Genomic DNA, 13746 nt, shown 5'->3' with positions numbered 1-13746 from the left:
CACACACACACGCATGCTCTCTCTCTCACACACACACACACATACACACACTGCATGCCTTCCCTACCTTATCTTGCTTAATTTTTTTCACAGTGACTCTCAGAATCTGACATACTGTCTGCTTATTAATTTTTTCATTGCCACCCTCTCCCTAAAACAAAAGCTTCACACAGAAAGGAAATTGTTTGTCCTCTCTTATATCCTGAGCAGTTTCAAGAGTGCCTGGCACTCAATAGACATTCAATAAGTACTTGTGAAGTGAATGAAAGAGGTAAACTATTATAAGGTAGTAGATAATAGCAACTACATTTATTGAGTAATTAGCTAAGCTTTTGATACACATTATATGTATATATATGCTGGGAAGGAAGCTAAATGCTTCATATACCAGGAACAGAGGTTTAAATACATCTTTTCATTTCGTCCTTACAATAACCATTTGAGGTCAGTGTGATTATTCCCATCTCACAGATAAGAAAACTGAAATTCCCTGAGTAAGTCATCTGCATAATTTACAGGAATTGCAAGGAGTGAAGTTGGTCAGGATTTGAACACCTACACATCTACGGATTTGATCAGAAAAGCATACATGTAAATTAAGTCTCAACTGAAATACACCCGGAGTATTTACAATTTAAAGGGAACTTGAGGTGAACTCCAAATTGTGTATTTTTAAAAAACAAATAATCCGTTTTTATGAAATAGTTGTGTAATGTATCTATTTTTAATAATGTGCCAGCTTTATCTTAAACCAGGACAAACCCCTGATTAAAAGAAAAAAAAAACATTTTTATTCGGCTTTATAATGTAACATGTGGCATTTCTGCCAAGAGACTGACCTTCCCACTCAGGCGTTGCCTACGCTCATACTGAAACGGATTTGCAACCCCTCAGATTGCACCAACGGACAGGGAGGGGAAAGAGGCAACCATCACAAGTTTGCCAAAAAGCTCACCTGGGATTAAACTTTTTGTAAAAAGATGCAAGAACTCACGTGTTGAAAGGATCAAAAAGAGGATTTTTTGTTACTGTTGTCAGAAAATTATCATCATTATGTTTCTTTAAATATAAGCAGAAAATCAAGTTTCCTCCAGGCAGCTCAGCATTCTATCACTTCATTTAAAATCATTGTGGTTGGGGAATCCCTGGGTGGCTCAGCAGTTTAGTGTCTGCCTTTGGCCCAGGGTGTGATCCTGGAGACCTGGGATCAAGTCCCACATCAGGCTCCCTGCATGGGGCCTGCTTCTCGCTCTGCCTCTCTCTCTCTCTCTCTCTTTTATGAATAAAGTTTTTAAAAAATAAAAATAAAATAAAATCATTGTGATTGAAACCACAGAATATAGCACACGGATACACTGACTTCATTGATTTTTCCTGGCTGAATTACTAGGCTCAAATAGTAATTATGTGTAGTACATTTTTAAGATATGTGCTTGTCCCTATTTTCAAATGAGGAAACACACCATCCAGGGGTCAGGTGAGTAGACTGAGCAAGGGGCAGGTGGTGGGTGGAGGGTTTGTCAAGCCATTCTGTCCAACTCTAGGCTGAATTCAGGTAGCACTCAGAACTTTTAAAGTCTTTTAAAAACCGCTCCTATTTTACAGGGCACATTTCATGCTATCCAAAAATATATACATTGATCAACTAAATGCCATATTATTCTGCTTACCTCATTGGGACATCTATATAGCACAAACTTCATTCAATGGGCCTATATTCCCCCAAAGTATATTCCATTGCTGTTAATGGAGGAAACCTGGAGCAAAAAAAAAGTCCCTGGGGTCAAAAAACCTAGTGGGAAAAGTATGGCTTTGCAAGGCTTTACAGCAAGCTTTGTGTCTTTACAGCAAGGCTTCTCAGAGCCTTTAATATGCTAATCAGCATCTTCAGTCAGGGATGTAGATACAGAGTTTCTCTAATATGTTTGGCAAGAAGACCCTAGACTAGAACCTAGTCAAGGTTTTAGAAAACACTGCTGAAAGGGGTACATCAAATACTCTAGGCTTCAAGGCTACAAATTTTCTTGCAGGGCATTATGAGTTAAACTGTGTCCCTTAGAAAGATAGAGGGAAGTCCTAATCCCTGTTAACTGTGGATGTGACCCTATTTGGAGAAAGGGCCTTTACAGATGAAATGAAGCTCAAATGCTGTCATTAGGGTGGGCCCTCACCCAACAAAGACTAGTTTCTTTGTAAAAAGAATGCAACGTGGGCACCTGGGTGGCTCAGTGGTTGAGCGTCTGCCTTTGGTCCAGGTCATGATCCCAGGGTCCTGGGATCGAGTCCTGCATCAGGTTCCCTACCAGGAGCTTACTTCTCCTTTTGCCTATATCTGTCTCTCTCTGTGTGTTTCTCATGAATAAATAAATAAAATCTTTTTTTTTTTAATGCAACATGAAGGGACTTAGACGCATGAGGAGACAGAGGTGGAGGTGGGAGTTAGGTTGCCATAAATCAAGGAAGCCAGGACCCATCAGAAGCTGGAAGAAGCAAGGAAGGATTTTCTAGAAGGGAGGACTGCCCTGCCAGCTCCTTATTTGCAAACTGTCAGCCTCCAGAATCAATGTCCATTGTTGGAGGCCACCCAGTTGGTTAAGGCAGCCCTAGAAAACTAACACAGGAAGGTGAGGCACTGAATAACTGCCTTCAATCTGGAGATGAAGTAACAATATGAAGTAACAGGAGCAAGGAGGAAGGAAGAGGTCAGGAGTGTCAAATAGGACACATAATTATCCCTTCTCCTGAGCTGGGGCAGGTGGGGTAGAATAAACACTCAGATCTTCTGGATTATTGAGGGGAAGTTCACACACACACACACACACACACACACACACGCACACTGCCTTAAAGACTTCATGTAAAGCCCGATAACCTCTCGTAAACATCCCAACGAGTTTTTAGAAAATATGTACATTTTTCCATTTTTTGCGAGCTTTGGATTTCTAGGTCAGGTTGCAAGTCACAAAAAGAACAGCTAAATAAAAACATATAAAGAATTAATAATTCTAGGTCAAACCAGTCATACAACCATCTCGGTTCAATAGGAAGACCCAGAAGAGGGGGTAGGGGGGAAGCAGCTCTGAAACTTTAAAGTAAAAATCTCCATTGAATAAAACAGCGGCAAAAGTTTGCATGGGGGAAGGGACAGGAATCATAAGAACCTTAACTTTTAGCATGAAATGCATCTGTTAAATAGACCTACTAATGGTGTTATTGTAGCTAAAAACAGCGACTTGAAAATGTTGTGCACATTATTACTGTCATTATCCACCAACTGTAAGAATGCTATGTTAAAACTAACTCAAAACACCTCGAGAAAGGTAATTGCTACTAATGGATCTGAAGTGTGCAAAATTGGACATCATTACCCTGTCCTCACATTGTGGGGCTGGGGAAGCTGCAGACAGCAGTTAGTAGGCTCACTCATCTTTCAATCAGGACCGGGGTTTATGGAAAGGGCCAGGCTCGCTCTGGCTGTGCAGCATGAGGGAAATTGCACGCTGCAGAAACAGTGCAGGCAAGTGTTCACAGGGCAGAGCCAAGGGCAGGAGACCCTCCAAACTTCCCCCAGTCCATGCTGTCGTGGGGGAGGCACCGCAGATACAATAGACCCTGGCTGCCCTGAAACGCTCCCTGGTGCCAAGTTGTCAGATCAGTTGCCACCAAAATGAGTTAAGTATTGCCAACCCTGAAACATAGGGGAATAACCCAGGATCGAGGGTGGTAAGAGCCAAGTGGGTCACCTTGAGTCATCTTCAGCTCCCAGACACCGACACCCCCCTGAGAAGAGAGTCACCCAGCTGCCCCATGTGACGGAGCTGCTGCTCATCTGCCCTGGGTGACACCTCTCTCCAGGTGTGTAGACTCACACTCGTCTTCCTGAGCTTGGCCACCTTCCCTCAACTGGAGTGATGACTTTTACTCTACGCTGAGTTCCCCACGTCCTCACCTCACCTCACATGTCCCCCAAAGGTCCCTTCTCCAGGGATCCCTGGGTGGCGCAGCGGTTTGGCACCTGCCTTTGGCCCAGGGCACAATCCTGGAGACCCGGGATCGAATCCCACGTCAGGCTCCCGGTGCACGGAGCCTGCTTCTTTCTCTGCCTATGTCTCTGCCTCTCTCTCTCTTCTCTCTCTCTCTGTGTGTGACTATCATAAATAAAAATTAAAAAATTAAAAAAAAGGTCCCTTCTCCAGCATTAACTGATAGTAATAATTAAAATTAAAAACATGTCCTTAAATGGTTCCCAAACTTGCAAAAACTAATGTTCCTAAACAGCACATGCTTCCCTTTTTTGCCCAACTCTCCAGCATCCCTCCAACCCCATGCCCATCAAGGGGGAAAAAAATCCAAGAAGTGGAGTTTCAAGCTCTTTGCTCACTACTGGCAGCTGAAGGGAGAATTTCCCTCCTTCTGGCCAAAACACAGGAGTACAGATGAAGGCCCAAATGCCCAGAAACTACATAAGTAATCTCTGATCAAGAGAGAACTGCCTGGATTCTAAATTTAGGGAAAAAAAGTAAAAAGTCACTCATCCCTGTAAGAAATTTCTTCTACCCCCAATGGCTCTAGGTGAGCAAGACTCCCGACGCCCTTGCACGCCTGTGATCTTGAAGCTCTGAATGAGTGTTCTTGCCCCCAGTCGAATCACCAAGAGGGAGTGAGAAGCAGGGGTCTGAACAGGCTTGGGGTCCCCGGGTGAGCCTCCAAAAAGAAAACAGGGGTGCTGCACGGGACAGATAGATCACGGTGGGATGAAATGCTGCTGGGGAAAGCAACTTGGCAAAATATTCTGACTTCTAAAACAATTTTCTTACATGATGCCCCAATATAGATCATTTAAATTATTCATTTTATCATTCATGCTTATGTATTTCCTTGTTTATTCAAGAATTACTTAGTTAGCATTTATTAACAGCATTAGCGTTTTAATAGGACTTGCCAACAAAAGTAATACAGATGCCTGACAAATACACCGAAAACATGCAATGACTATAGAACTTACATTCTGACGTGGGAAGGTAGATAATAAACATAAAAATATATAGGCCAGGCCTCAATCATTTTTCTTATGAAGAAAAAATCCATAGGAAGGGATAACAAGGTGAAGTGCTCTTTAAAAAAAAAAAGATTTTACTTATTTATTTGACAGAGAGAGAGAGAGAGCATGAGCAGGGTTGTTGCAGGCAGAGGCAGAGGGAGAAGCAGACCCCTGGCTGAGCAGGGAACCTGATGTGGGGCTCCATCCCAGGACCCCAGGATCATGACCTGAGCCAAAGGCAGAGGCTTAACTGACTAAGCTACCCAGGTGCCCCATTGAGGTGCTCTTTTAAGTAGGGGCTCAGGACATGTGCAAAGAATGAAAAGGAAGTGAGATATCTCAAGGACAGCCTTCTAGGCAGCAGGAGAAGCGTGAAGACCCTGGACGGAGAGTTTTCAGAGGGAGTTAGAAGAGCAAAGAAGCCAGGTGACCAGAGCACAGAGGGAGAGGAGAGGTAAACAGGAGCAAGACTTGGCTAGGCCTGATCATCTCAGGGAGGCTTTGGGATTTCATCTGGAAGGAGAGGAGAAGCCGCTGGAATGTTTGAGAGAGGAGGGGTAAGATCTGCTTTAAAGGGATCACAGCAACTGCTACTTGGAACCCAGGGACAAGTGGGGGGAGGGCAGCCTAGCTAGGAGCTATTGCAGCAATCCAGGGAAGGGACGTGGGAGATGGGGAGTGGGGGGGGGTGAAAAGAAGCAGTCAGATTATTCTGGGAGTGTTTTGGGAGAGAGGCCAGGAGGATTTGCTCATGGGTGGGATGTAGGGAGTCAAACTCCAGCTGGAGTGCCCAGAAGAATTGGCAAGGTGGGCGATTCTAAGGTTGGCCCCTGTCCATTACCAGCAGTGGGACTCTGTGCATCTTCACCTCTCTGGGTCTTCATCTCTAAGGTGACAGACTAAAGAATTCTAAAGTTCCCATGGACATGACGTTTTTCACTTCATTTTTGGCAAGACATAAGAGAATAAAGAGGATCATTTTCTAAATACTCAGGTGTTACATCAGTGTTCTTAGTGTTCAAATAATCCTCTTTTCAAACACCTATATTGTCGTCACCCATTTCCATTGTTTCTTCTTCAATTTTCAATTAATCAAACCCCAATCTCCTTTGCCAAAGGCTTTGCCTATGCTAGAGTAGTCTCCACACCGTTACCAACAACTTCAGGAAAACCTGGATCTTCTGCAAGATTTTCAATTTCATTCTGCAATTTTGTATTTATATTTATATTTATGTATAATTTAATTTATATTTATATATAAATATAAAATATAAATATATAATAGATTTATATATAAAAATATAAAAATATTTATATTTTATTTGCATTAGTGTTGTCAAATGTTTCCCATACCCTAAAATTAGAGATGGACTGAAAACCAAAAATGTTAAAGATACTGACCCAATGGGCAGGGTTACAACTCCAGCATTAAACGGGGAGGAATGGTTGAGTGGAGACTGACTTTTATAAGTGGTCTCATTATTACCAAGAATTTTCTTGTTAGAATGATTTTTCCTTCCATATGCAACTGGACTCCGATAATGAATACTCAGAGGACAAAAGGATCCCCACACCAATGAAACAGCTTCGAAGAGTTTCTCATAATGGGTCTGAAATGTCTGCTGGCTGATAGGCATCTAGTTCCAAGCCTGTTTTATATATTATGATAATTATGAGTACCAAATATTCAGTGGGTCCAAATAGAGAAAATATGTTGAAAAACCTGTTTCCAGATTATCATATTTATTATATAGACAAAGAGAAAGTGAAGAAGAAAAAAAATGTGTAACAATTATTTCCTATTTTTTTTAGAAATAAATTCATTTTTCTCCTTTTTTTTTAATTTTGGCAATAGCCCAATATCATTACACAGCCCTCTACTACTCCAGGCTGGCATGGGGCCTGACTTGCTGCCCACAGCAAGCCGTGAGGAGGTCCCCAGCCAGTGCGGCGCTCTCTGGAATGAGAGAGGTTGGAGGAGCCAAGAGAAGCATGCTGATGAGAACAAAGGGTGACAAGAGACCAATGAAGTGACTGCAGTGGTCCTGCTGAGGCTCTCTTTGTATCTTTTACCATTTCACTTGAGTTTCATGGTACAGATTCTATGGAGGAGCTATCCCAGGGCCCTGGCCAAGAATGAGTCCCTTTAGGGGTCCTGCTGGTCTTTATATCACTTTTGCTGAAGCAATTGAAGAGGAAAGGTGGCATTCCTCCTCCTTTGTCCTGGGCAGATTAAAACAAAACAGAACAGAACAAAACAAACAAACAAAAAACTTAGAGGAACAGAAGAAGGGAATTGGTATCATTCCCATTTGCTAATTCAAGTTTTTTTTTTTTAAGAACATAGAGAATTTGGTGTATAGGGGGAAAAAAATCTGTGACCTATAAGAATAAGTAAAGTTTTAAAGCAGCCAGTGGGATGAGCTAGGGAAAGAGAAACAAAGGAGGAGATGGTACCCCATTAACACCTTTGGTTACTTTGAAAGCACATGTCATAGGGATGAGGCATATGCTAAATACTACAGGACTTAGCAAGACAAGGGGAAAACACTTCAAAAACCTACATCCTGGAGCACCTGGGTGGCTCAGTCGGTTGGGCAACAACCTCTGGCTCAGGTCATTATCCCAGGGTCCTGGGGTCGAGCCCTCCATCGAGGTCTGTGCTCAAAGGGGAGCCTGCTACACCCTCAGCCCCTGCCTGCTGCTCCACCCCCCACTGTGTGCACTATCAAATAAGTAAATAAAATCTTAAAAAAAAAAACCTACATACATTTTATGGGAATACATGTGAGAGATAGCCAGTCAGCAATTATTTCTATTGCATGAATTAATCTGGCACTAACTAAACAATCACATTAGCTCAGAGTTGAAAATATGAAGACAATCATGTGCCCCCACTTCCCTTGCCCACCACACATATGACACTTAGGCACAAATGCATGAAGGCAAGCAGCCTATGATAGACATTACTAAACTCTATTGATAATGTAAGTTCCATGTGAGCTGGGACAACCAGCACTTGGTACAGTGCCTGCTACATAGTAAGTGCTTTGTAAATACTTGTTGCATGAATGAATCACTGTACTCTTCCCCACTGAGCCTAGATACTTCCTTAGAGTCTTGCTCCACACAGCATTGAGTTCCAATCACTTGGCTGTGACACACAAATGGAAACCTCTTTGCCATCCCTTTGTGATTAGCTATATCGTAACACTCTCCCTTCAAACAGTGGGAAATATAAGTAGGTTCCTGGGTTACCTTGAGCTCCATCATGATGTCCAGGTTACTTTGATGGAGCTGTTTTCCCATGAGGCATACAGCTTCACATGTTTGTAAAACAACAAATTCTGTTTGAAACATAAAGCCTATAATGGATGCTCTCATAAGTCACTATTTATTGGTGCTGCTTGCACATATTTAATAACGATGTTTTTCTCTGATTACTGTGCTTGGAGTATTTTTGAGATTTCTTTTTTATATTTTAAGATTTCTTTCCCAGGCAATTAGGTGAGGTCATGTGTTTAGTTTTGACCCAAAGGCCATAACTGTATCTTACTTCCAGGTTGAAGCACTTAAAAGACAATGCTCAGTTTTCTGTATAGTCATCACCTACCATGACTATCCCAAAATCATGTCTCAGGATCAGGGTGCTACAAAATTCAAGCACACTGGATCATTGAGTCTCACTCCCCTGGATGAGTGAGCAGTAAGCTTAATTAGGTAAAGGCAGTAAGATTTTTCTCGTATCTGTTACTACAGCATCTCCTAGCTTGTCCTGATACAGTAATTGAATGAGGACTGCCAGCTGTGATGGAAGACTTGATCCCCTACCTCAGCCCCGTGCACTTTAGGAATGGCAACCAGATTCTCAGAAGTTACAGGAGCCAAACAGTTGATGGAAGAGCAAAGCCGCTGGTAGAGAAAAGAGTTGGGGATGGAGAGGATAGGGAACTCAGGAGAGAGGGGCTGGTAGGTGATGTGGGAAACAAAAGCAGAAGAGAGATTATTAAATTTCCTTACTACCTACAGCCTATTGACAAGTCCTTGTAACAGACAGAGTGACCCTCCTCTAGGGACTCAGCTGCCTGGATATGAACACTTTGCTAAGGGCAAAAGGCAATCTTAGCTTGATCCCCAGGATCTTGTAAGTCTACTTTAACATACAAAAATTCCTTTAGAAATTTTCTTTATCTCTATCCCCACCCCAAGATAATATGTTAGCAAATGTCCCCCAAGCATATGACCCACCAATACACATCTGAAGGGTCTCATTGACTAAGGTTTTATTAGACAGTAATAAATGACCTTTTCCCAACAATAGCTAGTCCCCTCAAGATCCTGGAAACTTGAGTAAAAAATGTCTTAGAGACTTACACTAATCCCCTCCAACTTGAAAGTATATTATGGGCCACTCCTCACGACCCTGGTGTAGCTCTTTTTGCCCATGTCCTGTCCTTTAATACGTCTTTTGCATCAAAAGATGCACGTCTTTTGCATCAAAGACGTCTCAAGAATTCTTGGCCATCGGCTTCAAACCCTGACGTCTTTCCTATATCAGTAGGGATAAAGAAGATGGACAGAAGAATCCATTACCAGGAAATGTGCAGTCATACACCTGTCCTTACCTCAGACATCAAACACACACCAGATACCATCTAAGTGAATCCCCAACCCTCACTTCTAACTCTTCTTGATTCCCCTCCTCTGTTCTGAAACCTCCCTTACACTCAGCCATGTGTGTCGTCTCCCTTCCACTAAGTGAAGCTGAGTAGAACACTCAATTGATTGGAGCTGGGGTTTCTAACACTATGTTTTTCAAAAACCTAGTTGCATAAAGCCAGAGCGAAGTGGAACCTGACTCCAGAGCCTCCCTTGGCAAGGATATATAACAAGAGTCTTAAGCTTACTGACTTGATCCAGTAATAAAGAGTTTGCATGAATTTTTGACTGTTTCCCAAGACAGGTTCCAGGAAAGGTAGCATTACCGGTAACAACAACAACAACAACAACAAAAAACTAAAAATAGTCTACATGATCAGCAAAAGAGGAATAGCTAAAAACAAACAAAAAAGCGTACAACTATGTAATACAATATTATGGGTAAGGCAAAATGGTGCTTTCAAAGAATGTTTAGTGGGATGTGGAAATACAATATAATGTTAGGTGAGCAAAAAAAATACAAAGTTTTCTACACAGAATAATCTCAATTTTACATAACAATATATAATGCATGAAGACTCCAAGGAAATAATTTTTAAATGTTACCAGTGATTATCTCTGAGTGATGGGTTATAGTGATCTTTATTTCTTTTTTGAAAGTGTCTACATTTATCAAGTTCTGTTTAATGAATATATATTATTTTCAATTAGAAGACAGTTTTTATTTTCCACAAAATAAATCTGTATCAGGGTTCCAGTGATCGTAATTATTTCAGGGTATGTTCTAGGGTGAGGAAAACTTTAGCCCAACCATTTATACCTTCAAAATGCAATCCTAAACAATAGTCACTAATGCTCAATATGATGGCTCTGTTGAAGAGATATTTTATTTTTATTTTTTGAGTTGATATATTACTAATTAAATTAAATACTATTATAACACTATTCAGAGCCTTCTTGTTAAGTTATTTATAAAATTTTGGTAAAATAAGGCTACCCCCAAGTTAGCTAATCTGAAATCCAGGGATTCTTAAAATAATTCAGCATGGCTGGCAGGAGGGTGCTGGGTATGCTTTTGGCATACCCTACACTCTCTTTTGTCAGGTGAAACACAGCCACAGTGTGGGTCATGTGTGGAGAAGAGTCATGCCCCACATTCCTGTCCTAGAGCCACCTCTTGAACCACAGGCTTCAGGGTCCAGGCATCCAAGCAAGCATGAAATCTGCTCTAATTTCCAAGTAACCTCAAAACTGGAAGGCGTCTAGTATGGTGTCAAGTTTCCAGGATTGCTTTAGGAATGGGGGGATCTCAAAGGTCAGTTTCAGTCTGGAAAATCCTAAGATGAATCTTAAAGAGAACACACTAGATATGGCTACTGGGGCTTCCAAATAGATTAAAGCTCCCAGGCACAAAGTAAGGACTACTTGGTCTTCTCTACCTCCCATCCCGGAATTGATTTGGAGCTCATTACATGGAGGCCCTTTATTCACACTGCAGGCTGGCTTGCTGAAGATCAACCAGTCAACTAGTACTTACTGAACAGTGGCAAGGGCTGAGCACTGGCATGGCACTGCCAAAGTTTTAAGGAATATGATATAGTACTTCCCAAACTTAAGTGTGCATGCACATCACCTGGGGATCTTGCTAAAAGTACGAATTCTGTTCCAGTAGATCTGGGCTAGGTCTGAGATTCTAACAGGCTTCCAGGAAATGTTGATGCTTCCAGTACTTGGATAATGGATTAAGTATCAAAGATCCAGTGGGCAAACTACATGCAAAAACATAAGCTACTATTATTGGATACTTACAAAGTGCCAAGTACCATGAAAAGCATATTACATGAGTTCTGTCTCTGGCTTTCTCCCAGCCTTGATCATAGTAACAGGTGTTTGGAGGGACACTGAAGCTATTGAGACAGATAGGTGGTACCTATGGTCAATGCTCTGCCCACATGTGGATAGGCCATAGTTAGTTGGCAGGTCAATCTACCACCAACCCTCAACCCTGCCTTTGGGTGCTCGATATGAAGATATGATCCAGTAAGCTCAGAACCTGATGCTTCATCCACAGGATGCCATAATAGGAATATAAGTGTTACAAATGGAACGTTAGACTACATTACAACTTAGGTCCTTTCTAACCCTGAGATTCTAGGAAACCTATGAACACAACAGATGTAGAAACCTATAAATGGCCATCAGCCAACTTCTGGCCAAGCAAAAACACCATAAGAGCATATAGAGACCGAGTATATTATTCCTAATCAAGGTTTATAGTGAAATTAAACATCTTTTACAGTAGAGACTTTCTTCTACTGTCTGTTCACATAAAAAGTGAAGTACCCAGAAGTTGATTAGAAGCTCTATATGTGGGGATGAGGCTTATCTATTGGTAAAATCTCAGGCCCTCCCCAGATCGATTGAAACAGGATTTGCATTTTTAACAAACTCCCCAGTGATGTGCATACACAAAAGCTTGAGAAGCACGGGACCACATACTTTTTTTGCCCTGTTTACCACTGCATCCTCATGACAATGTGAGGCATCTACTAGCTGCTCAGTAAATATTTATTGACTGGTCATTATTCTGACTGTAATTCATAATGAAATTACATGATACATTTTAATTTTCAAACAGCACAATTGTTGAGCCCAACAGCTCATAGTTCTAAGGCACCAAACAGCCCTGACATTAATTCTGGGGGCTTTGTCATATTAGTAGGACATGGGGGCTTTCCTTCCTTAAAGAAATATTTGCTTCCTGCTTAAACTCTGCTAAAATTATATGCCAAGGCATATACAAAAGACAAAGAAAACAGGAGAGGAGAAGACAGCACTCAGTGGATGTCTCCAAATATTGTGGGGCTGGAAAGTGAATGCATGAGTGAAAACTGGCTTAGCAGAGTGGAAAAATATGAAACCTAACAGCCTGTAGAGACAATGCCCCTGACATGGGATTCTTCACAGTAGGGGACCCAGAGAGGCTCAGGAACCTTCCTCAGGAGGCAGGAGGGAGGGTAGGGCTGGAAGACAGGAATTAGCTGCTCCTTGCCCTCCCTGTGGCAGCCAGACACTACTCCTTCCTAACCCAGCAAGCCCTGGGAAGTTTATTCTTTGTATAATTAGATCAGAGTAGCCCTGTAGAGAAACCAGGAAAAAACAGAGTCAAGGTGAGATGCTTTACTAAAATGAAGTATTAGGTGAACATTAATTTAACCCTACCCCCTGCCTCCTTTGCTACCTCCAGAGCACTGACAGCCAGGTTTATATACCCTAAGGAGATTGATTCTTCTTTGAAGAATCTAAACTAAGAGAGACAACCAATAGGTGTTGACTTGTGATGCCCCCCCCCATAAGATGACCTGGCCCCATTGATCACCCTTCAGTGAAGTCTACCAATAGATAAGCCTTGCCCCATACACAGAGCTTACAATCTACCTCTGAGAGCTTCAATTTTAGTGAGCCAAAGTTACAGGAAAGTCTTCACCATGAAATACAGACACCAAAGCAACTAAACTGAGGGAAACTTGGAAGTTATGGCAGATTGTATTTTCCAAAAACAGCCACATTATTTGTATCCACATTTTCTTTAAAACTTTGCCCCTTCTTTCACTGAAAGGTGGAGTTTAGGTTGAATCTTGGTGGTATTTCAACTAACAGAGTTGTACTGTCTGGTATAGGAGCCCATGGCCACTAGGCACATGTGGCTATTGAGCACTTGCAATGTGGCTATAGCAACTGAAGAACTGAAATGATAATTGTACTCAAGTCTAAGTAATTTAAATTTAAAAACTGAATCAGTTTAAAATATTTTCCACTAACTTGTTTTGATTTGACTCTATTTCACATTAACTATTAAAATTCCAGCATCTGGTAAAAAAAAAAAAAAAAAAAAAAAAAATTGGCACCTAAACTGAGATGTGCTATAAGTATAAAACATAAACTGAACTTCAAAGACAAGATGAACACAAAATGCAAAATATCTTAATAGTTTTATTTTGATTGCATATTATAATGGTATTTTGAATATAGTATGTTAAATAAAA

Source organism: Canis lupus, chromosome 7 (genome assembly GCF_003254725.2).
Source record: "Canis lupus dingo isolate Sandy chromosome 7, ASM325472v2, whole genome shotgun sequence".
In the NCBI taxonomy this organism is placed as follows: domain Eukaryota; kingdom Metazoa; phylum Chordata; class Mammalia; order Carnivora; family Canidae; genus Canis; species Canis lupus.
The sequence above is the reverse complement of the archived record's forward strand: the minus strand, read 5'-3'. Positions refer to the sequence as shown.